Source organism: Pelophylax lessonae (assembly GCF_965119305.1).
Source record: "Pelophylax lessonae genome assembly, chromosome: 3".
Taxonomy (NCBI): Eukaryota; Metazoa; Chordata; class Amphibia; order Anura; family Ranidae; genus Pelophylax; species Pelophylax lessonae.
Genome location: NC_138770.1, coordinates 154,868,922 through 154,894,108, shown reverse-complemented (window position 1 = coordinate 154,894,108; position 25,187 = coordinate 154,868,922).

The window sequence follows — 25,187 nt, the reverse complement described above, 5'->3', positions numbered from 1 at the left end:
GTTGAAAAATGACACAAGTCCACCTAGTTCAACAAACAGAAATAAAAAACACAAAAAGAAAACCTCCATATACACTATCCTAAACCTTAAGTTGATCCAGAGGAAGGGGCAAAGAAGCCAAATAAAGCCTGACCCAATTTGCTCCAGCGGGGGGAAAAAATCCTTCCTGATCCCCCAAGAGGCAATCAGATATTCCCTAGATCAGCTTTACCTATAAATATTAGTATTCAATTATATTACGTGCATTTAGGAAAGAATCCAGGCCTTTCTTAAAACAATCTACTGAGCTGGCCATAGCTTGGTGTACAGGGCCTACAGGCAGGTAATGGAGCTTTAACCACTTCTGGACCGGAAGGATTTACCCCCTTAATGACCAGGCCATTTTATGCGATACGGCACTGCTTTACTTTAACAATTGTGCCTCTCTGCGACACTGTACCCAAATAAAATTGATGTCCTTTTTTTTTCCACAATATTTGATCACCTCTGCGATTTTTATTTGTTGCGCTATATACAAAAACGAGCGACAATTCTGAAAAAAAAAAAAATATATATATATATATATATATATATATTTTTTTTTTTTCACTTTCTGCTATATAACATTCCCAATAAAAAAAAAAAAAAAAAAATAAAAATGTTTTCATCATTTTAGGCCAAATTGTATTCTGCTACATATTTTTGGTAAACAAAATCCCAATAAGTGTATATTGATTGGTTTGCACAAAAGTTATCGCATCTACAAACTAGGGGAAAGATTGAAGTCATTTTTTTTGTACTAGTAATGGCAGCGATCAGCGATTTTAGCGGGACTGCGACATTGCGGCGAACAGATCGGACCCCTAACTGACATTTTTGACACTTTTGAGGGGAACCAGTGACATTACTGCAGTAATCAGTGCTACAAATATGCACTGTTACTGTAATAATGACACTGACAGGGAAGGGGTTAACACCAGGGGTGATCAAAGTGTTAAACGTGTCCCTAGGGGGTGCTTTCTAACTGTGGGGGGGCTTGCTGCAGAGACCTGTGTTCCTAAATAAGAGAAACACGGGAGCCCTGTGTTCATAATTGTCAGAACAGCAGTCTGCCATGTTTACAATGGCAGACCGCCATTCTGTCTCCACGGGGAGCGATAGTGGGTACCCATTGGGGGGTCCCATTGGGCGGGATTTTCCTTCACTTCCTGTCCCTTAGCCACAACAGGAAGTGATAGGATATCCTTCCAAACTGATAAAACTTTTGGTTGTCACCAGGGTGACAAGATTTCCCCTCCAATAATGTTCTGGGGACAACCCAAAATTTGGGAATTCCTTTATTTGCACTCTTAATGATAATGGCAGCCAGGACAAATAGAGAGGGTAAGTCCCCCTAAAGGTGGCACTGGAAGCAATACAATCCTAATAGGTGCTCTTATCCGGCTCTACTCTGCCCAAAACAGTTTTTTAAATGGCTTTCTGCCAGTGCTATGACAAGGTGAACATGGCAAATGGTGTGCCTTTCCACCCCCCCCCCCACACACACACACACAAGATGTATAAGCATAATGTGTCAGCAAAAGTCCCCTCCCTCGAAAGAAAAAAAAATTGAGCACTAATCTGCATGCTTACTGTATCCCCTAAGCATTATTTCCCCTTCCTCCCAGTACAAATCCACCCTCCTGCTGAAATCCCTTCTTCTAGCACAAATCTCTCCCCCCCCCAGCTCAAATCTTCACATTCTGCATATTCTCCAAGCACAATTACCCCCCCCCCCCAAAAAAAAAAAAAAAAAAATCCCCCTTCCTAGCACAAATCCTCTACCCTCCCAATTTCCCCTTCCGGCACAAACTTCACTCCTCCAATCCCCCTTCCTAGCACAAATTCTCTCCCCCTCCCCCAATTTCCCCATCCTAGCACAGATGCCCCCCAAACATCCCTACTAGCACAAATCTCCCTCCCCAAAAAAGTTCCCCATCTAGCACAAATCCCCCTCCCCTCACCATATTACCTTTTATAGCACAACCCCCCAAATCCCCCCTCCAAGCACGAATCCTCTTCCCCATCCCTCTTCTCAACACAAATCCCCCCCCCCCCAAATCACCACTCCTAGCACACCTCCCCAAAATTTCCCTCCTCAAATAATCCTTACCTTCTGATGCCCCCCAAAATTCCCCCTCCTGACACAAATACTCTCCCCCAATCTACTTGTGGTGCCCTGCATAATACCACAGTGTCCAGGGCAGCCGTCCCTCCATCCCTCCCCTTGTCCCGGCCCTGCTTCCTGTTATCAGGAGATGGCAGTTTGGCTGTTTATACTGTATACAACAGCCTGATAACAAGTAGCTGATTAATACACAACTGCATTACTTGACTTTAGTTATATGTCTTTACACGACTGGTGTTCAATATTTTAAGACATTTCTGTATTTAATCTCTGCAAAGAAACATAAAAAGCTTGTTATGATCAATCAGTCTTTACAAAAGTTACAGTTACACTTAGTAGATCAGTAAAGCATGCTCATTACACAGCATGGTAGGACACCCTGTGCATATAATGAACACATACTGTATACTGTTTGTCTTTCCATAAACATACACTATAGTGTCAAAAGTATTGGGACACCTGTCTTTACATGCACATGTACTTTAACCACTTTGCCGCTGCTCACTAGAGCTGTACTGCGGCACAGTGGCTCTTGTAGGTCTGACGACGTAGACCTACGTCGGCAGACACTCCCCCTTCTCAGCGGCGCGCACGCGCCGCCGGAGGCTCGCTCCCACTGTATTCATTCACAGCGGGAGTCGGGCCAGGGGAGGAGCAGCGGCGATCGCCGCTGCTCTTCCCCGATCGTCGGGGAATCGAGTCTGGAGATCCGCCCGCTTGTGTTTACCTGTGATCTCCTAAGTGACAGGCAGGGTCAGATTGCAGAGTTCAGCATAGCTGAACCTGCGATCTGTCCTTGAGTCACTCAGTCACCTCCCCCCACACACGTCAGTAAGCACCAGGCATATATTAACCCCTCCCTCTCCAATAAAGTTAACCCCTTCCTTGCCAGTGTCATTTTTACAGTAACAGTGCATATATATAGCACTGATTACTGCAGTAATGTCACTGGTAACCCCAAAAGTGTCAAAAATGTCAGTCAAGGGTCCGATCTGTCCGCCGCAATGTCGCAGTCCCGAAAAAAAAATCGCAGATCGCAGCCATTACTCGTTAAAAAAAAAACACCAAAAACGACAGAAATCTTTCTCTTAGTTAGTAAACGCAATAACTTTTGCGCAAACCAATAAAAATACGCTTTGCAATTTTTTTTTTACCAAAAATATGTAGCAGAAAACAAATTGGCCTAAAATGATAAAAAATTTAGATTTTTACATTTTTTTGGGGGGGAATTTCATATAAAAAAATTTGAAAAATATTGTTATTTTTGCAAAATTATCGCTCTTTTTTTGTTTATAGCGCAAAAAGTAAAAATCGCACAGGTGATCAAATACCACCAAAAGAAAGCTCTGTTTGTGGGAAAAAAAGGACGTAAATTTCGTTTGGGTATGGCGTTGCATGACCGCGCAATTGTCAGTTAAAGTCGCACAGTGCCGAATCGCAAAAAGTGGGCCAGGCGTAAGACAGCAAAATCCTCCAGTGGTAAAGTGGTTAATGGCATTCCAGTCTTAGCCCGTAGTGTTCAATATTAAGTTGGCCCACCCTTTCCAGCTATAACTGCTTCAACTCTTCTGGGAAGGCTGTCCACAAGGTTTAGGGGTGTGTCTATGGGAATGTTTGACCATTCTTCTAGAAGCGCATTTGTGAGGTCAGGCACTGATGTTGGACGAGAAGGCCTGGCTCACAGTCTCTGCTCTAATTCATCCCAAAAGCAACTCCACACCATAATCCCTCCTCCACCAAATGATTTGGACCAGTGGACAAAGCAATGTCCATAAAGACATGAATGAGCGAGTTTGGGGTGGAGGAACTTGACTTGATGAACAATCATTTGGTGAAAGGGGATTATGGTGTGGGGTTGCTTTTCAGGGGTTGGGCTTGGCCCCTTAGTTCCAGTGAAGGGAACTTTTAAGGCATCAGCATACCAAGACATTTTGAACAATTTCATGCTCCCAACTTTGTGGGAACAGTTTGGGGATGGCCCCTTCTTATTCCAACATGACTGCGCATCAGTGCACAAAGCAAGGTCCATAAAGACATGAATGAGTGATTTTTGGGGAGGAGGAATGTCACGGAACCATGAACCAGACGTACAACAACAGATAAGTGAAAATAAGACAGCTTTATTGAAAAACAAGCTATAAAGCAAAAGTCCAAACGGATGGCGAAACCGATGCAGAGTCTTTGCGAAGCCAGGAGTCAGGAACCAGCAGGGTGGTCAGACGAAGCCAGGATCAGGAACCAACAGGGTAGTCAGACGAAGCCAGGATCAGGAACCAACAGGGTAGTCAGACGAAGCCAGGAACAGGAACCAGAAGTAGCAGCAGTCTTAGTAGCATGTGAACACAGGAGGACCAAGCAGGGAACTGAAGCCACAGACCTCCTATATATATGAGCTAGGCATCCAGCTCCTCCCAGTGGGAAGGAGGAGCCGCAGGGTGGGAGGCTACAAGAAACCCAGAAACCAAGATGGCCGCCAGCACATGTCAAACGAAGGAGAACAGCAAGAAGGTAAGACCATGACAGTACCTCCCCCTCAAGGGCCCCTCCTCCGCGGAGTAAAGAACGGTTTCTGAGGGAAGCGTGCGTGGAAGGCTCGGAGCAAGGCAGGAGCATGGACATCTGCGGAGGGAACCCAGGAACGCTCCTCTGGACCATAACCACGCCAATGAACCAAAAACTGCACCCGACCGCGGACCAGGCGTGAGTCCAGGATATTGCTCACCTCATACTCCTCACGATTGCCCACTCGGACCGGACGAGGCCGAGGAACCGAGGAAGTGAAACGATTACACACCAGAGGCTTCAACAGGGAGACATGAAACACGTTGGAGATCCGCATGCCAGGGGGAAGCGCAAGGGCATAGGCTACCGGGTTTACCCTGCGAAGCACTCGGAAGGGACCAACAAAGCGAGGCGCCAGCTTGGGAGTGGGCACTCGAAGGTTGAGGTTGCGGGTGGACAACCATACACGGTCTCCGGCCTGGTAGGAAGGAGCAGGCGCTCGTCTGCGATCAGCCTGGAGTCTCTGGCGCTGCGCAGAGACCTCAAGGGACTTCTGGATCTGTACCCAAGAAGCACGTAGGACGGAAAGGTGATCCTCCACAGCCGGAATATCCTGGGGAGAGAATACCTCCGGTAACACGGCAGGTTGGAACCCATAGTTGGCCATGAAGGGAGACGTCCCAGAGGAAGAGTTCACCGCCGTGTTCCTGGCAAACTCAGCCCAAGGCAGGAGGTCAACCCAATTGTCTTGGTGATCGGAGACATAGCAACGAAGGAATTGCTCCAAGGCCTGATTGGATCGTTCTGCGGCCCCATTGGACTGAGGGTGGTAGGCCGAGGAGAAGGAGAGATGAATCCCCAACTGGGAGCAAAAGGCGCGCCAGAACCTGGACACAAACTGACTCCCCCGATCCGACACAATCTCCTTGGGCAAACCGTGCAACCGGAAGACCTCCCTGGCAAAAATCGTGGCCAACTCCTGTGCAGAGGGTAACTTCTTGAGAGGAACACAGTGACACATTTTGGAAAACCGATCCACAATTATGAGAATGACCGTATGGCCTCGGGATGCAGGGAGGTCCACAATGAAATCCATCCCCAGGTGTGACCATGGGCGCTCCCCGGTGGCTAAGGGTTGCAGAAGGCCCAACGGAAGGTGCCGAGGGGACTTACTCTGGGCACAAACGGAGCATGCCGCTACATATGCGGCGATGTCGGAACGTAGGGAGGGCCACCAGAACAGACGTGAAACAGCCCAGGACAGCTGATTCTTTCCAGGATGCCCCACGGTCTTGGAGTTATGGTAGGTTCGCAACAACCGAGTGCGCAACTCCTCAGGCACAAAACATCTGTCGTTGGGTCTCCCAGAGGGAGCACCAGATTGAGCCGCCAAAATCTGCTCACCCAGGGGAGAGGTCAGGCTGGTGCGAATGGCAGCCAGGATCTGATTCGGAGGTATGACCGAAGTCGGAATCGACTCCTCCCTGGACAGGTCGGAGTACTGCCGTGATAAGGCATCAGCCCTGATGTTCTTGGAACCGGGTAGGTAGGAGACCACGTAATTAAAACGTGACAAGAACAGAGCCCATCTGGCCTGACGTGGTGTCAATCTCTTGGCCTCAGAGAGGTAGGTCAGATTCTTGTGGTCCGTCAGGATGAGGACCGGAACCACCGAACCCTCGAGCAAGTGCCTCCATTCTTTAAGAGCCTGCACGATGGCCAATAACTCCCTGTCACCAATCTGGTAGTTGCACTCCGCGGAAGACAGTTTCCGGGAGTAAAACCCACAAGGAAGCAGAGGACCCTCTGGTGTTCTACGCTGAGACAGAAGGGCGCCTACTCCCGTCTCAGACGCGTCCACCTCGAGGACAAAGGGCAACCCAGGGTTGGGATGCGACAGAATCGGAGCCGACACAAAGGCGGACTTTAGAGCCTCAAAAGCTCGGATGGCCTCGGGCGGCCAGACCTGGGAATTACTGCCCTTCCTGGTCAGATCCGTGAGAGGCTTGGCTAGCATGGAAAAGTCCCTGATGAACTTCCGATAATAATTGGCGAAGCCCAAAAAGCGCTGCAGGGAGCGAAGACCACTGGGCTGGGGCCACTGTAAGACAGCCGAAACCTTCTCAGGATCCATGGAGAACCCCTCAGCGGAAATGATGTAACCTAAGAAGGTTACCTGAGATCGGTGAAATTCGCATTTCTCAAGCTTACCGAACAGCTTGTTCTCTCGTAACCGTTGCAACACTCGTTTGACATCCAGAATGTGGGTCTCCATGGACTCAGAATATACCAAGATGTCATCCAGGTAGACCACCACACACTGCTGCAACAGGTCACGGAAAACATCGTTGATGAATTCCTGAAAGACTGCGGGCGCATTGCACAGCCCAAAGGGCATAACCAAGGATTCATAATGACCGGTCCTGGTGTTAAACGCGGTCTTCCACTCATCGCCCGCCTTGATCCTTACGAGGTTATATGCCGCCCTCAGGTCGAGTTTGGTAAAGACCGTGGCCCCTTTAAGGCGATCGAACAGCTCGGAAATCAAGGGTATCGGGTAAGCGTTCTTGATCGTGATGCGATTGAGACCCCTGTAATCGATGCAAGGCCTCAACTCACCGCCCTTCTTTTTCACAAAGAAAAATCCAGCCCCTGCCGGGGACGAGGATTTGCGAATGTGTCCACGTGAAAGCGCCTCCCTCACGTACTCCTCCATGGCCTCATTCTCCGCTACCGACAGTGGATAGACTTTGCCACGAGGAGGAACGGCACCAGATTGTAACTCGATGGCACAATCGTATGGGCGGTGCGGAGGTAGGGCAACCGCGCGCACCTTATCGAATACATCCCGGTACTCCTCGTATTCAGGGGGCAACAGAGAGTCCGAGGAAGTACACAGCAACTTGACAGGCCCATGGATGCAACTAGTCCCACACTGCGGTGACCACGAGAGGATCTCGGCCGATCTCCAATCGAAAATCGGATTATGCTTCTGGAGCCAGGGGTACCCCAAGACCACCGAGTAGTGTGGAGACGAAATAACCTGGAAGCAGACCGACTCTCTGTGGACGGCACCAATGGCTAACCCCACTGGAAGGGTCTCATGAGTCACGTGTGGCGGCAGAAGGGGTCTGCCGTCTATCGCCTCAAGAGCCAGAGGAGAACCTCGAGCCTGCAGAGGAATGGAATTGGCGGCAGCGAACACACTATCAATGAACAAACCACCAGCACCAGAGTCCACCAACGCCTGGGTCGTCACCGAGCCCCCGACCCAGGAAAGGACAACAGTGATCAGTGGTTTGTCAACACGGGAAACCGGGGACGAGGAGACTCCACCCAAGATCTGCCCCCGACAGGATCTCAGGTGCGAGCGTTTCCCTGGACGGTTCGGACATGCCAACCGAAAATGCCCACCGAGACCACAGTACATGCATCGGCCCTCGCGTCTCCGGAGTACCCTCTCCCCCTCGGACAGGCGAGCAAACCCCAGCTGCATGGGTTCACCCCCAGACAAGTCATCCCCAGGAGGCGTGGGAGGAGAGGGAGGCACGGGTGGGACAACAAAGGTAGGCGCCAATCTGTGAGGAGGCCTCCGCAGACTCTCCTTAAAGGAAGGTCTCTCCCTGAGTCTGGTGTCAATCAAAATCAGGAAAGAAATAAGAGACTCGAGCTCCACTGGTAGGTCCTTAGCTGCAACCTCATCCTTCAAGGCATCCGAGAGACCATGAGAGAAAGCAGCGACCAGAGCCTCATTATTCCAGCCCACCTCTGCTGCCAGGGTACGAAACTCAATGGCGTATTCAGCTACGGATCGTGAACCCTGTCTGATGGACATAAGGAGCTTCGCAACAGAGGCAGCACGAGCCGGCACATCGAATACCTTCCGAAGAGAAGCAACAAAACCGGAAAACTCGGCAACCACCGGATTGTTGTTCTCCCATAAAGGGCTGGCCCAGGCCAAGGCCTTGTCCGAGAGCAGCGAGATTAAGAAGCCCACCTTTGATCTCTCAGTAGGAAAGGCATGTGGCAGCAACTCAAAATAAATGCCCACCTGGTTAAGGAAACCTCGGCACTGAGTTGGCTCTCCCCCAAAGCGCTGTGGAAGGGGGGCAGAACCGGACATACCCCGAAACACCGCGGGCGCAACAACAGGTGTCGGGGTAGACTCTGGCGCAACAACCGGAGCGGCAGTAGGAGCGGACCCAGGAGCGACAACCGACCCATCGGCAACGGGAGCGAAATGAACCGTGCGTTCAAGCAGGGTTTGCAACGCCACGGCGAACTGACCCAACAGGTGATCCTGCTGATCAAGTCTGGCAACCAGCGTGGGTAGTGAGGATGGCCCTGTACCGTCAGAATTCGTGGCCTGTGGTACCGTGCGTTCAAGCAGGGTTTGCAACGCCACGGCGAACCGACCCAACATGTGATCCTGCTGATCAAGTCTGGCAACCAGCGTGGGTAGCGAGGATGGCCCTGTACCGTCAGAATTCATGGCTTGGTCCTAATGTCACGGAACCATGAACCAGACGTACAACAACAGATAAGTGAAAATAAGACAGCTTTATTGAAAAACAAGCTATAAAGCAAAAGTCCAAACGGATGGCGAAACCGATGCAGAGTCTTTGCGAAGCCAGGAACCAGCAGGGTGGTCAGACGAAGCCAGGATCAGGAACCAACAGGGTAGTCAGACGAAGCCAGGATCAGGAACCAACAGGGTAGTCAGACGAAGCCAGGAACAGGAACCAGAAGTAGCAGCAGTCTTAGTAGCATGTGAACACAGGAGGACCAAGCAGGGAACTGAAGCCACAGACCTCCTATATATATGAGCTAGGCATCCAGCTCCTCCCAGTGGGAAGGAGGAGCCGCAGGGTGGGAGGCTACAAGAAACCCAGAAACCAAGATGGCCGCCAGCACATGTCAAACGAAGGAGAACAGCAAGAAGGTAAGACCATGACAAGGAACTTGACTGGCCTGCACAGAGTCCTGACCTCAACCCGATAGAACACCTTTGGGATGAATTAAAGGGGAGACTGTGAGCCAAGCCTTCTCGTCCTACATCAGTGCCTGACCTCATAAATGCGCTTCTGGAAGAATGGTCAAACAACCCCATAGACACAATCCTAAAACTTGTGGACAGCCTTCCCAGAAGAGTTGAAGCAGCAAATGGTGGGCCAACCCAATATTGAACCCTACGGACTAAGACTGGGATGCCATTAACGTTCATGTGAGTGTGAGGCTGGGTAAACACTATTGTAAACTGGAATTTTCCCTGTATCCAATCACATGTCAGGAGCCTGTGACTGGCTCTCAATGAAGGCTGGTTCACACAGCTCCAGGACGGCCGCGGAGCAAATTGCACAGGAGTCCTGCGCGTCTTCTGGTCCGTTTCAGGTCTGAATTCAACCTAAAATTTGGACCAAAAATGGGACCTGAAACGGTGAACAGGGACGCCCTAGACCCCTGCTGTGAGCAGCTCCACACGGAGGTGTGAACCCAGCCTAAAGGCAGGCGTCTCAATACTTTTGACAATACAGTGTATATTCTACTAATACCTTAGATATAAAAATCACATTTTTCAGACATACTCATATTAAAATGTAATTCTCACCACTTTCACATGTGTATCTAAAGAAATGAAAATTAGAAGAATACTTATTCTCTTTCATTAGCGTTTGGTTCCCAGAGGAAATTGCTGCTGAAATTAGGAAAAAATGAATCTTGTAAAGATTGTAATTTAAGACAATGACAGCAGATGACTGACTCACAACAAGAGCAGAAGTTCATTGTGTATAGTAATACATTCACTCAATGTTGGATTATTATGTATGTTTATTAATCTGTGCAGGGAGTTTTTGAAATCGCTATTATGAGTTTTTGTAGCCGTGTTTATATTAAAGTATTTTTATGTAACTTTCACATTTTCACATGCTTCCTGTTTTTATTTTTATTGTATAAGGCTGCATTCACATGTCAGCGTATGGATCGCGGGCAGAATCGCAGCGATTCCGCCCGCGATCCGGAGATTATTGCAAATCGCGGGACGCCTGTGCGTTGCCCGTGATTTGGAATAGCACCCCAAACGCTGAGGGATGTTGCCGCGATCTCCGCCTGCTGAATCGCGGGACGCAATACGCTCCAAAGAAGCTCTTGTACTTTGGGGTGCTATTGCAAATCACGGGCAACGCACAGGCGTCCCGCGATTTGCAATAATCTCCAGATCGCGGGCGGAATCGTGGCGATTCTGCCCACGATCCATACGCTGACATGTGAATGCAGCCTAAAAGCCCAAATCCAGCCACACACTTTGTTTTGCTGTGAGGTCACTTACTTGGTTGGACACACCCCATGGACTAGGTAGGGCATCTTTAACGGATAACTCCACTTTCGTGACAAATAATCCAGCATATACTATTGCTACTCAAGTCATATTTTAATTGAATCAGCTCTGTAATTGTCTGTACAATACTATGCAATATGGCTACCTGAAGGGGTTCTGTACACAGATGATGTACATAACGCCCCCAAAAATGTCATTTCCTGCTTGTGTGATTGGCTTACTGATTTCCCCAGAAGTCTGTACTAAGATACAAGTCAGATTTTTTACATCCCCTGCAACAAAAATGTTATTTTTGGTGGAATACTTCCAAAAGGAAATTATGTCTAAAGGGTGTAACGCTCCGGCGTTTATTTGTGTGGTGTGGATTTGCAGCTGCGGAAGTTACACTCAGTAGTCATGTAGAGATGTGTTGAACTACCATATCCAACTCTCAAGACTCATCATTGTGCATCAGCCTGTCTCAGCAAGCACATACACAAACACAGACACTCATTAAAGATGTTCCTGGAGTGATATGTTTATATGTGAAAGTATAGAGGTGATACTGAGGGGACAGGCGTGGATAGTGATAGCAATGGTAAGAGGTAACAGATGGTGATAGTAAGCACTTAGGATAGCAATCATGTACAGGTAACAGGTGGTAGTGAAGAGCAGATGAAGTGTACAGGAGATGCTAGGCTAGTGCAGTGACAAGATGGTAATAGGCTCAAGAGCTTGCAATCTAAGTAGCGGTGCAGATGTTAGATGTAACAGTATAGTTCTTAGAGTAGCAATAGTCTTTAGTAAGCACAGTAGTAGTGAAAGTAAATTAGGAAGGTATTCCCCTGTGGGGTACTTATCACTGGTAGGTTTGTAAGGAGAGGGTTCCGGCGGTGAGGTAATGATCTTGTAGCGAGATACAAGATGTTGTAGCAAGTCTTCGGTCAATCCAGGTATTAGGGAATAGCTGGAGGATTCGGCAGCGTTAGGTAATGCTGTAGCAAGCGGTTTGCACGAACACATGTGAGTGAATGCCGGCGGTTGAAATAGCCGCTCAGAGCGGCACTCACTGATGAGGTCATGGAATTTAAAGGGACAGGTACTAGATGTGTTCCACCTATCTATATGGTGGAACGTAATGTACAAATAATAGGCTGGAAGGGTACCGCAGGTACCAGGATCTTACAAAGGGATGCAGGCCATGCCACATTCCTCATTAGTCCCGCAGGTGCAGCAGCTGATAAATAATTATAAAATCACTCTCATACAGATTCACTATGAACATGGGCACAGACAAACAGCTATTTCTTCAGAATAACAAAAGGTAGGAATCTGTAACAAAGTTTGTTAAAATCCCTATATGCAATAGAAGTGTTGCGCTGAACCACATAAATGAGCATGTGTAAATAACGAATGTCCAAATGTAAACAGTCTCTTTTATAGGCCAAAGATTCGAACAAGATGATAACACAAGAAGAAACTCTTGGGCTTTTAAGATCAGATGTAAAACCTCCACAAAGTGGAATTACCGCCACCACCAACAAAGATGGACTCTTGCCAAAGAACCTGGACCCTCTATTATGGAAGGTCGCATAGGCTTTAGATGTTATCTCCAGCTCTTTAACACAGGTGGGAAACAGAGAAATCAGCTCTAGGTAGACCCCAGGATGATTACAATCCTCTTACGTCCTGCCGTCCGATTGAAGACTGCTGTAGTCTCCTCAAGCCTTCTGCAGGAGGAGTGCAGCCAACTTGAAGACGGTCTCGCTGGCCATTTCCATCTGCCCCTGCAAAGACAAGGAGATGGTCAGCCCCAGCTGAGTGATCCCAACTAGTACCTGCAGGTACTAGTTGGGATCACTCAGCTGTCAGGCAGGTACTAGTTGGGATCACTCAGCTGTCAGGCAGGTACTAGTTGGGATCACTCAGCTGTCAGGTAGGTACTAGTTGGGATCACTCTGCTGAGGCTGACCATCTTGGAGATAACATCTTAAGCCTTTGTGACCTTCCATAATAGAGGGTCCAGGCTCTTTGGTTAGAGTCCATCTTTGTTGGTGGTGGCGGTGATTCCACTTTGAGGAGGTTTTACATGTGATCTTAAAAGCGCAAGAGTTTCTTCTCGTGTTATCATCTTGTTAGAATCTTTAGGCCTCTTTCACACGGGTGTATGTCCGTATATCACCCCATCTGTTTGCGGATGATATACGGACATAATGTATGTCTATACATTATAGATCGGTTGACATCCGATTTGCGTCCTTTCAGTTCTGTTCCGTTTTTTGGAACGGAACAGAACCCTATTTTTTCTTCCGTTTAAAAAATGGAAAGGACGCAAAATCAGATGTCAGCAGTGTCATCCACTGACATCTGCAATCCTATTGACATGCATCATGTCCGTATATCATCCACAAACGGATGGGATGATATGCGGACATACGGACCGGATGACACAAATGTCATCCGTGTCCGTAAAAAAAAAAAAAGGGCCAGAGCAGATCGCAATACGGTCCGCTCCGTGCGAAAGGGGCCTTAGGGCTCTTTCACACGGTCCGCCTTCCGTAGGCGGATCCATGCTGCTCAGCGGGGATCGATCCGCGATGACAGCTCCGTCTCCGCTTGCAGTGCGGAGAGGGAGGTGTCACAGCCCCCGCTGCTCTCTATGGGGGATCGGATGAGAGCGGACCGCCTGTCCACTCTCATCCGATCCGATCCGATTCCTGGACGGATGGAAAAATAGGGTTTCCATCCATCCGGATTTCACGGACAGGATCGGATGCGGATGGCAGCGGGTGTCAGCGGAGATGTCTCCGCTGACATCCGCTGCCCCATAGAGCTGCATGGAGGATCCGATCAGATCCGCCTAAAAAACTGACAGGCGGATCTGATCGGACCGCCCGTGTGAAAGAGCCCTTAGTCTATTAAAGAGACTGTTTACATTTGGACATTCGTTATTTACACATGCTCATTTATGTGGTTCAGCGCAACACTTCTATTGTATATTTTTTATTATTGTCACATATCTCACTTTAGTGGTGTAGCTTCATTTCATATATTTTTTATTTTTATTTTTCATTTTTGTTCTTTATCACAAGCGCAATAGTTATTTGTTTTAATATTGTTAAAATTCCTGCAATGTACATAGATCACCCAAAGGGGAATGTTTTTATCTCAACAGCAATAGTGGAGTTACTCTTTAAGCAGAACTGCAGCTAAAGTTAACAAGATGAAAATGAATAGCCCATTTAGAGATATTATAAAGAAACCTTCAATCCAGAGCTGTTCAGTACAGTGCTTCTCTTCTGCCACCAGACATCCTCAATTTAAAGGTCAGATTCATTCAAGCCACTTTCATCCTGGACCTGCCCCAGTCTGTTACCTAAAAGTAAAAGGAGAAGCCGCATAGTGATGAGCTCATCTTTGTCACTCCGCTCTCTCCTCCTATCAGCATTCTCCTTGTCACTACAGAATTGTCAATCAGAACTGATTGGCTCCCTGGTCTGCTTCTTCCTCTCACACTCCAGCCCCGCTGTTTAGAAGATTACAAGAGATGAATGCTGGATAAAATTCAGGTTAATAATGGGATCCATACTAAATTGCAGGAGAAAAAGATTTGGATAGACATTTTGTTTTTCCTGTCCAAAGGAACTCTAACTATATTATTGTATGCTGTGTAATTAAGTTATGACAGCTGCACAGTTGACCAAATGGAAGCATAAACATACACATATCTGAATACTGGAGTTGGGTTTCAACCCCTTTACTGCTTTAAGTCTAATAGAAGTTAGCCAGCGTCAGGACAGCGAGAACATGGACAGCCTTAGCTAACTTCTGGCCAATTTCTATCTGCTAGTCAAAGCGGGTCTATTACTGCTTGAAAAGCACGTGTCATTAATAAAACCAATTTCACAGCCAAATATGTGCTGCTAGTGTACAATGTTGCTGATACTGTCTGTGAAAATCAAACTGTTCTGTACTGTAACACCAAATTCAATTTTATGGCATCTACCAGGTATCTTATTTTGAAGAATTTGCATATTTTCAATTTCTTACTCTCAAAGCCATAACAAAAAAAAACCCTCTCACTGTTGTATGCCACTTTTGACTTTTTTATTAGGATATATCTCCCATGTCAGTGCCCAGCCTCCCTTGCCTTGTTTTGACAGTAGTTTTTCCACTTGCCCTAAACACAGAGTTGTATAAAGTACTCGAAACCCATACTTGAGTAAAAGTACAAGTTCTCGATCAAAAAGTGACTTGAGTAGAAGTGGAAGTGCTCAATCAAAAAGTGACTTGAGAAGAAGTACTAAAGTATTCAACATTTTTTGTACTTGAGTATTGCAAGTAGTTTTTTTAAAAATGTTGCTACTCAAGTACTGAAAGTAAAAGTACCAGTAGTTTTGAAAAAAAAATTGCTACTCAAGTACTGAAAGTAAAAGTACAAGTACTGTGTTATGTAGTTATTCAAGAAAGAAGTCAAAAGTTTGAACATCATATTGTTTTTTATTATTTCAAATGCAGCTTTTATTTATACATACAGTAGCATTTATTTTCGTATGTGCTGATAATACACATGTTTTGAGCTTCATGAAACCTGCCATCTACTGTTCTGGCAGTGGTCATTTTTATAATTGTAACAAGTAACTATGCAGCACAAAAAAAAAATATCAGAGTAGAAGTATTGAAATCATGGAAAGAATGTAGTGAAGTAAAAGTGGAAGTAGGAGAAAAAAATTCTACTCTAGGAAAGTACAGATACCGACTTTCGGTACTTAAGTACAGTAGTGAAGTAGTTCTACTTAGTTACTATACATCTCTGCCTAAACATGGCCACAATTTATTAATATGATTCATCCTTCAAAGGGTTCAGGGAAGGCTCTGCTAAGTTTCAAACAGGGTTCACCCTTCCAAATATTCGTAGATTTCATGTTATTCGTGAGATACAGAACTTATCATGGTCCAAACTGGCATTAATAATATGCCAGTTAATAAAGCCAAACTCCAGGTTTCCAGGTTGATTGAACTTTAAATAGTTCCCGTGGGCCAAGCTGGTCCACATACACAATTTCCTTCACTACCAGGAATACAAGGCTTCCTGTAACTGGCTAAAGTGGAGGGGCAGGTGGATGATGTCATAATCTCTATTTCAGCCCGTCAGAGGAAGTCTTGTATTAATATTGAAAATACAAAGCTTCCTGTGAATGGCAGAGCAGCGACCAGCCAAATTTGATTTTGTTCCAGGAACAGTACAGGAAATATATGTCCATCTGCCAGAACACAGTGCTGTGTACTGTATGAAGCAGGGACATAACTACAGGGGTTGCAATTGCAACTGGGCCCCATGCTCCAGGGGGCCTGTGTGGCTCCCCTGTACACCTGGATAGGAGGGGCGGCGGGGGCAGCATGTCGAGAAATCACCGTTCTCCTTTTTTTCTCCTGTAGCTGCAGGTGGAAAATGGAGGAGATTGGTTCCTCTGTTTGCTGCCCCCGCCACTCCTCTTATCCAGTTCACTTGTGTTCTGCTGTCTCTGGGCCCCTGGGTGCTCCTCTGGTCCCCTCCCCCACTGTGCTGCCTCCCCCCACTGTGCTCCCTCCCCTCTCCTGCCGGCTGCTGCAGGGGATGGTAAATATGTAATTTACCAGCTCCATCCTTTTCTGAATGGACAGAGTCATAGTCAGTGACATTGTAAAAAAATAAAATAAAATGATAAAAAATAATACAATTAAATTACCAAAAAATAAAAACTACTGACACCAGTGGGTGAACTTCCAGGATCGCAAAGGTCACACTTGCAACCAGGCCCTGGCATTCCACCACCGTGGGGAGACCCAAAGATGGCAGGAAGGGGGCCCACTGCAGAACTTGTGAAAGGGTCCCGCTGTGGGACAGTAATAAAGGGCCCCACAATGAGACCAAAGGGCCACAGAATCATGGTTTCTTGCACCGGGGCCCTGAAGGTTCTAATTACGCCTCTGGTATGAAGCTGAGGCTACATAAGGTTTATACAGTGCTGAAAGCAAGTGCACCTGTTAGTGAAGGAAATCATTTGTTTGAACCAACTTGGTCCAAACAAACTATTTAAAGTTCAATCAAACCTGTAATTAAGCTTTAAAGTGAAAATGGAAATCTTATCTCATGTTTTTGACTAATAGAAGCAGAGAGGCAGGTTCTCTATAACAGAAGCAGTGATTTCAGAATGGGTCTGAAGTACACTTGAAGTTTGGCATTGTAACGCAATTTCTTTTTTTTTTTTTTTATATATAGCACAGAGAATTTACATACTATACATTCTTATCAGTCTCTACAATCTAAGGCCCCTACCTCACATGCATACATATACAAGGCCAATTTAGACAAATTACAGAGGTGCCGAACATGTCTTTTAGAGTCAGGGAGAAAACTCATGCAAACACAGAGAGAACATTCAAACTCTATGCAGGCAAGTTTCTGGATGGTAAACTTTAAAAAACAAAGAATTCCTGCGAGCTACCTTTCAATTTTAGATTCTTAAAATGCCGCAAACACTTAATAAATAAACTAATGCATAAGCTAATACGATAATGGGGTCAATGCTATCCTTCCTCAATAAAGGTCTGGTGTGCAAATGGTAATCAATGTCAAATGTAAAAAATATTGGAGAATAAATGAATATTAAATGTAATACAATAAATGTGGTATGCTCTCATTAAATCTTCTAAAACATTTTTTTTATATATAAGTGAAAAGTGAATATGCTGTGCAATTTCCCTCAATATGCAAAACCACAGTGATACGCAAATTCTAATAAAAGCCTTCACAAGTAGTTCCTAAAACGACGTGCAAAAATCCATAAATAAAACCAATCATTTAGTGTCCAATAAAAAATAAATAATTAAGAATGGTAATATAGTGTCCAAAGATAGAAATAAAAAATCAAGTCCAAAGTGAATCAGTGCAAATAACAAAAACTTTTTTTGCTGTGCTCAAAACCACCAGCAAGTGGCAGGTGCTCCCCAGACTTGTGAGTGACCTGGATGTCACAGATCCTACAAACGCTGTGCACCCCCTTGTGAGTGGGCGCTCACCTCAGAAAAGATTAAACCAGGCACATCAATTGGGGCTCCTAAACAAGGATAGCCCTTCCCGGTCCCAGTGATACAGTGATCCGTGGCTCAGAGGTCTGCCCTTATACCGAAGATCGGGTAAACTTCATCCACATCCTCTTACTCCAGCACAGGGTGTCACCATATGATATGCAAAAATAAAATCTCCAATAGTGCTTATACCTTTAAGATATTTATTTCAAATAAAAATGAACCGATGTGAACTCACATTTAACGGTGCAATCATGCACCTTTTGCAGGCAGTATACAATCAAAGATCAAAGCCGTTATGGCAAAGCAGGAGACGCTGCGCTGTGTATCCTCTCCTATGCCGATGCAGCCAGACAGTCTCACAATCAGTAAAGCGCTCCGTCCGTCCTAGCCCCTCCCCTACGCGTGACGACACCCGTAAAGAAAGCGGGCGGATTTCCTCACCCTTTCCCTGACGATCGGGGAAGAGCAGTGGTGATCACCGCCTCTCCTCCCCTGGCCCCACTCCCGCTGTGTCTGAATACAGAGAGAGGGAGGAATCCAGCAACGTAGGTCTACGTTGCTGGACCCAGCCAAGCCGCTCTGCTGCAGTAGCAGCAACGTGAGCGGTCGTCTAGTGGTTAAAGTCTTAAAAATTGCTTTTTTTTTTTTTTTTTTTGCCATATCAGAGGCAAAACCCAACCGCCTATGTTGTCAGGGTGCCAGGAAACCAGACCACACGGGAATGCAGGTAAAATAAAGCAGTTTATTGAAGCAAACAACAATAAAGGAACAGCAAAAGCAAGGAAGCGAGGAAGCAAGATAAGGAACAAGCCAGGGTCAAGTCCAGAAGCGAGTAGTCTGCCGATGCAGGGTCATCTGCCGATGTGGGGTCGAGAGCCAGGAGAGTCATCAGGCAAGCCAGGTCATACACGGAGGAATATGGAGAACAGAAGACTGCTAGCAGAGATGCACCTTGGAGCAAAAATGCAAGGGCAAGAACTGCAACTAATCAGGTAATAGATATAGTCAAGTGTGCAGCATAATCACCTAGGCTGCAGGTAAGTGATGATGCAATCAGAGTTTATAAGAGGCAGCAGTCTGCGCATGTCCAAGATGGCTGCCAACAGGAGGGCAAGGTAAGACCTTGACACATGTATAGAAAAGCTCTATGTCAGTCTGATGGAAAACCAATAAATCTTCTAGTATTTATTTTCTGGTAATAGGAATCGGAGGACCCACATAAAAAAACAGGAAAAACAAAGAAAAACGTAGTCCATATAAATACACCTGAATATATAAATATCTCCTACGCTGTATTCTGAGTTTATATGGAAGCCAGTGTTTTTCCCATATAATTAATAAAGGCCTTTCTTCTGAAGCACCATGCATTTAAAAGCTCACACAAAGCACAATAAACATCCTGCAGACAAGAAACTGATGGGTATTGATCAGCCAGCAGACCATTGGTGAGACGTACTTACACAGATTAGAGACCCTGTGGGTTTGTAAACTTGAAACACTGGACTCCTAGAATCTCAGCATCCATATTGATCCAGATATTTTTTGCATGCAATATAGTATCTTTCTAGCCATTTGTGTTTATGGTGTATTTTACATGTGTTGTGGAAATTTTATTAGGACTAGTGTGGACATTTTTCAGGATGTGTTTTATTTAGCTTGTCATTATGGCTCTTGTTGTTGGTTTGCTTGCAATACACTCATTAGAGCATGTATAAGTGAACCGGCATTGAGGAAAGACTACTAGCAGTGAAAACCTTCCCTTAGATGTGTAGACGCGTCCGCGCTACATAGACATCTCCGCCGGCGAACACTCCATGCGCTATGAGCAAGTCTGTTCGCTGGTAGAGATCTATTGCTGGTAGAGATCTTTGTGTATTGTGGTGCAGAGTTCAAGGATCAATCAGAAAGGATATGACCACCAGCGGGGGCTCGAGTATATTATGCAGCTTGTTAGCTCGAAGGGGAAATGTTTGCTCTGTGAAGTCAACATCATTTTGATATCTATCTGCCTTTATGAAGGGATACACGCTCATGTCTTTCTACTGTGCCTGATAACCATAGTGGAAACAGCATGACTGTTTCCCTGCAGATAGCCTCATGTCTATGAGAACGGTAGTATAATCCTACTAGGCATTGTTCTCTGAGTCCTGCTGAGTGGGATTCACACTAGTAGTAGTGGCGGAAATGCATGCACAAGATTGATCAGAGCAGCGTTCACAGTTCTACACACTGATTTCTTTGTGTAGTGTTAGGCACGAATTCCACTGCACGTGGGTTTCATTGTCAACTATAGTGTGCAGATTTCCACACACCAATGGGGGGAAGCCGTGCATGCTGTTTTGCACATTCATGATCGTGTACTCCCCCTTTCTATTGTATATTTGAATGTATACAGGTGTGTCATTGGCTGATTCTATGTCAGTAACTTATGTCATGTGACTGTACATTTGAAACTGATTGGCTGATGTTATATAGCCATCACTTCTGCTGTTATCCCTGTGTTGTCCCATAAATAAACGGAGCTCAATGCTTAAGGCAGGACATTCTATCGAGCATCCAATGTGATAACAGCCTGTGTGTCTATATTACTGGGTACTGCTGAGCGCGCTCCATTACCTTATACAAAAGACCTGAGAACTGCTTTTTAGCACAATGGGATTAATTGCGCTTGGCGTATATTAATATCCAAAAGTGCACTTATTAGCACGTATGTGTTTTTTGCTCATCAAGCGTACATTAAGATCCAATACACATGTATACACAGTAGTGTAAAGACATTTACTTATGAGTTCATATTAACTCTCGGGAACCATTTCCTAACTATATAAATTTGTAAATTGGCAGAGAACTTATTACAGAATTTAAAAATCAATAGTGGACAAAAAGAAAATAAATATTGTCAGATTTCCATGCAGAACATACATCATTCAGTCTTATGTGGACTTTAATTTTTGCATAGAATTTTAACTTTTTTGATGTGCCGATTTGATTGAAAAAAAAATTCAATCAACAAGACTTGAGTTTCAAAAGGAAAACCCTTCAAAGGCGTAATACTGTGTCGACATTTTGGTGGAACTTCGTCTAGTATGAGATTCACTTTAATGTAGGAGCCCTGAAGACCATTTACTTACCTTTTCCTTTCTCCCCCACCACCCTGATCCACCATTAAAAACCTAGAAATTCTAGTACTTCTGGGTTTGTCACATCCAACTGTAATTGTTCTGCAGTGTTGAAGATGTTTTGCTGTTCATCCAAGTCTGAGTGTCAGGAACACACCACGTTGACACCAGTTAGAGCTGAGGAAGCAGGTTGGATAAGTAGAAAAACGTCTACAACATTGCAGAAAATATCCAGCTGCATCTAAATAACTACTACTAGATATACTATGACCTGGATGAATTAGAACATTACCAGACAATACAGTCTTACAGTCTGAGCAGTCAATTGCTAGGCTAAGAACTGTTACATGGAGTTGGTAAAGTATGCACAATCCTGTGTGGTAGTAGATTGTGGCAGTGGGGTAAGCTGGATAAATCTTGAGGGTTTCTACAGGAAAATGGTCCTTCCAGACATAAACTCTTGTGCTTTGGCGCACTTGTACCAAATTCTGATGATCTGGCTCCACCGCATGAACCTCTTGCACTATCCGATGATTAGGATGGATTACCACATGATGGGCAAACTGTCCCAAACACCAGCTAGTTACATGCACCTGTCAGGGATCTGCCAGCCTTTACCATCTACAGTATATTTGCATCAAAAATAACTAAAGGATAAAAAAAAAAGAAATGATTACATTACCAATGATGAAAGGACAGTAAAACACAGTAGGAAGGCTGCTTGTTCTTTCAACGTAACTATCAGAGATAATTATCGGAGATTCACAATTTCTGCCGGAGCTGTTTATATCGCACTAAACATTTTTTTTTTTTTTTTTTACATTGCTTTAGTTGTTATTTGCAAAGCTAATATGAAAAGTAGCATTTAAAATAGCCCCCCTGGGTTCTATTGAGGAAGGATAAGGGGTTGGGGGTGACAAAAGTGTGACTATTGGCTAAATATTTTGTGCTGAACAATGTCTCTCTTTACGACCTTAGAAGATTGGAAGGTATGATTTATTAGGCAAGTCAAATAAGACATTTGCTAAATTTTTAGAATAGGGGGGGCAGCACAGTGGCTAAGTGGTTAGCACATTTGCCTAGCAGCACTAGGGTTGTTGATTCAAATCCCAACCATGGCACCACCTGCCTGGAGTTTGCGTGTTTTCCCTGTCCCTGCATGGGTTTCCTCCCACACTCCAAAGACATGCTGGCAGGTTAATTGGCTCCTGTCAAAATTGGCCCCAGCATGTGCATGAATGAGCGAGAGTTTAGGACCTTAACCACTTGCCACCAAATCACATACCCGTATGTCATTTGGTTTCTTAAAGACAATGATCCCTCCATAAAGAGTACCTGTCACGTGCCTATTGCTGTCACAAGGGATGTTTTTTGCCACATATTTTTTGGTAAAAAAAAAAAAAAAAAATACAAATAAGTGTATATTGATTGGTTTGTGCAAAAGGTATTGCGTCTACAAACTAAGGGATAGATTTATGGCATTTTTATTTATTTATTTTTTACTAGTAATGGTGGCGATCAGTGATTTTTAGCTGGACTGCGACATTGCGGTGGACAGATCGGACACCTAACTGATACTTTTGAGGGGACCAGTGACATTGCTATAGTAATCAGTGCTAAAAATATGCACTGTTACTGTACTAATGACACTGGCAGAGACGGGGCTAACACCAGGGGCGATCAAAGGGTTAAGTGTCCCTAGGGAGTGCTTTCTAACTGTGTGGTGGGTGGACTCACTAGATGAACATAAAGATCTGTGTTCCTGAATAGCAGGAACACAGGATCCCCATGTTCATCTGTTACGGAGGACGGTCTGCCTTGTTTGCAAAAGCAGACCGCTGTTCTGTCTCCACAGGGACCGATCGCGGGTGGCTGATGGACGCCACGTCTGCCGGACCTGACGATTTGCTCCCCCTCTGGCCATTATACTAAACAATGTACAGGTACGTCGCTTCGTGTAATAGAGCCGACCTGCCGCAGTATGTGTGCGCCTGCTGGTCGGCAAGTTGTTAAGGTGAAAAAAAAAAACAATGTAATTCCAGCGTTGTGCAAGAGGGCAGCATTGCTGTTCTCTCTCCTCATTGACTCACAGATAATGGTTACAAGACAGAGTCTTGCCATCTTCAGAAGTTTTCTGTTGACTCTGCCGTAGTGGGATGTATCAGGGCTGGAAAAGAGTGTATAGGATTGTGGTGGAGAACTTTGTCACATGGTGTGAGGATAATCATCTGTTTCTAAATGTGACGAAGGCAAAGGAGCTGGTTTTGGATTTAGGAAGGAGGAAGGCACTGGTGACCCCTGTTTCTATCTGAGGAATGGATGTGGAAGTAGTAGAGAGTTACAAGTATCTGGGGGTGCACCAAGACAATAAGCTGGACTGGAGCAAGAACACAGAGGTGCTTAATAAGAAGGGCCAGAGCTGCCTCTGTTTTTTTAGGTTTGAGGGTACTTTTAAGATCTGCCTGGCAATGCTGAAGATGTTTTATGAATCTGTGATGACCAGTGCCCTCTTGTATGTGGTGGCATGCTGGGAAAGCAGGCTAAAGCCTCGTACACACGCGTCGAAAATCGGCAGGGAATTTTCGTCCGACGACTGATCCGCCAATTTTCGGCTTGTTAGTATGATGCTTCCGACAACCGACTCCGACTTTTCGGCCGAAAAAAATCTGGTGTGCAGGCTATAAAATTTTTGTCCACCGTCAAAACACGTCCGATTTTCGTGCAGTCAGTACAGATTTTGACAGGGAAAAATCTTATGAGCAAGACTGGGCATGCTCAGAGAAGAAAGAACACAAAGAAAGCAATACAACACATGACATCACTTCTGAAGTAGAATTTTGTCGGGTGAGAAAATTCGTGTGCAGTCTAGGCACATTCCAACCAAAAAAACACCACTCTGGACAAAAGACGGATGACCGGTCGGCCGATAATCGTTGCGTGTGTACTAGGCTTTAGGGTGGCTGTCACCAACAGACTCAACAAACTGATTTGCAAAGCCAGTGATGTTGCTGAATTGGAGTTGGAGAGGAGAATATTGTTCAAGGTACGTTCAATCTTGGAGAACTCCTTCCACCCACTCCACAATAAACTGGTAAAAAAAAAAAAAGAAGAGGGAAGCGCCTCTTGAGTGTGGTAAAAGCAAATTTAATTACAGAACAGTGTAGTAACTTACATACCGGTAAGCAGATAGATGCATGACGCTCCGAGGGCGGCTGCTGGAGATGACCTCCAAGTGTCCAGGCGCGGGCTTGAAGTCCGGGAACTGAGGGAGACCCATTCTGGCGTTCCGGATATGCCTTGCGAGGATGGAGACTTTCCGGAACTCCAGAACGGGTCTCCCTCAGTTCCCAGACTTCAAGCCCACACCTGGACACTTGGAGGTCATCTCCAGCAGCCGCCCTCGGAGCGTCATGCATCTATCTGCTTACCGATATGTAAGTTACTACACTGTTCTGTAATTAAATTTGCTTTTACCACACTCAAGAGGTGCTTCCCTCTTCTTTTTTATCTACTGCTCAGAGTCGACTTCACTCTTTTGGAAAGCAGCCCTGAGTTTCACTCTCAGAGACTTGCACACGGACTTATAATCCCCACCTTGTGCCAGGGCCAGTACAGCTGATTAGCAACACGCTGATTTTGTCCGAGTAGCCACCTAGGACACACCATTTACCCTGTATTGTATTGATTCTGTCATTTCCCTGCATAATCTATGAGCGCCATACTACCACCAAACTTTTAACAATAAACTGGTAAGTCTGAGGAGTACCTTCAGTGAATGATTGTTGCAACTACAGTTCACCACAGAGCGACACAGGAAATAATTTTTGCTTGTGGCCATCAAATTATATTATTCCTCTCTGTGAAGACTGGATGTGAGGATTTAATCTGGTTTATGATCAGGATTTGTATATAGTTTTTGTAGTATGTTTGTATTATGTTAATTATTATTTTGGGTAATGCTAGAGAAAGTGGTGTACTATTTGCATTTTGGTAGTTTCCTTTTCTGTTATTTTTCAATTTGTGTTGTTAA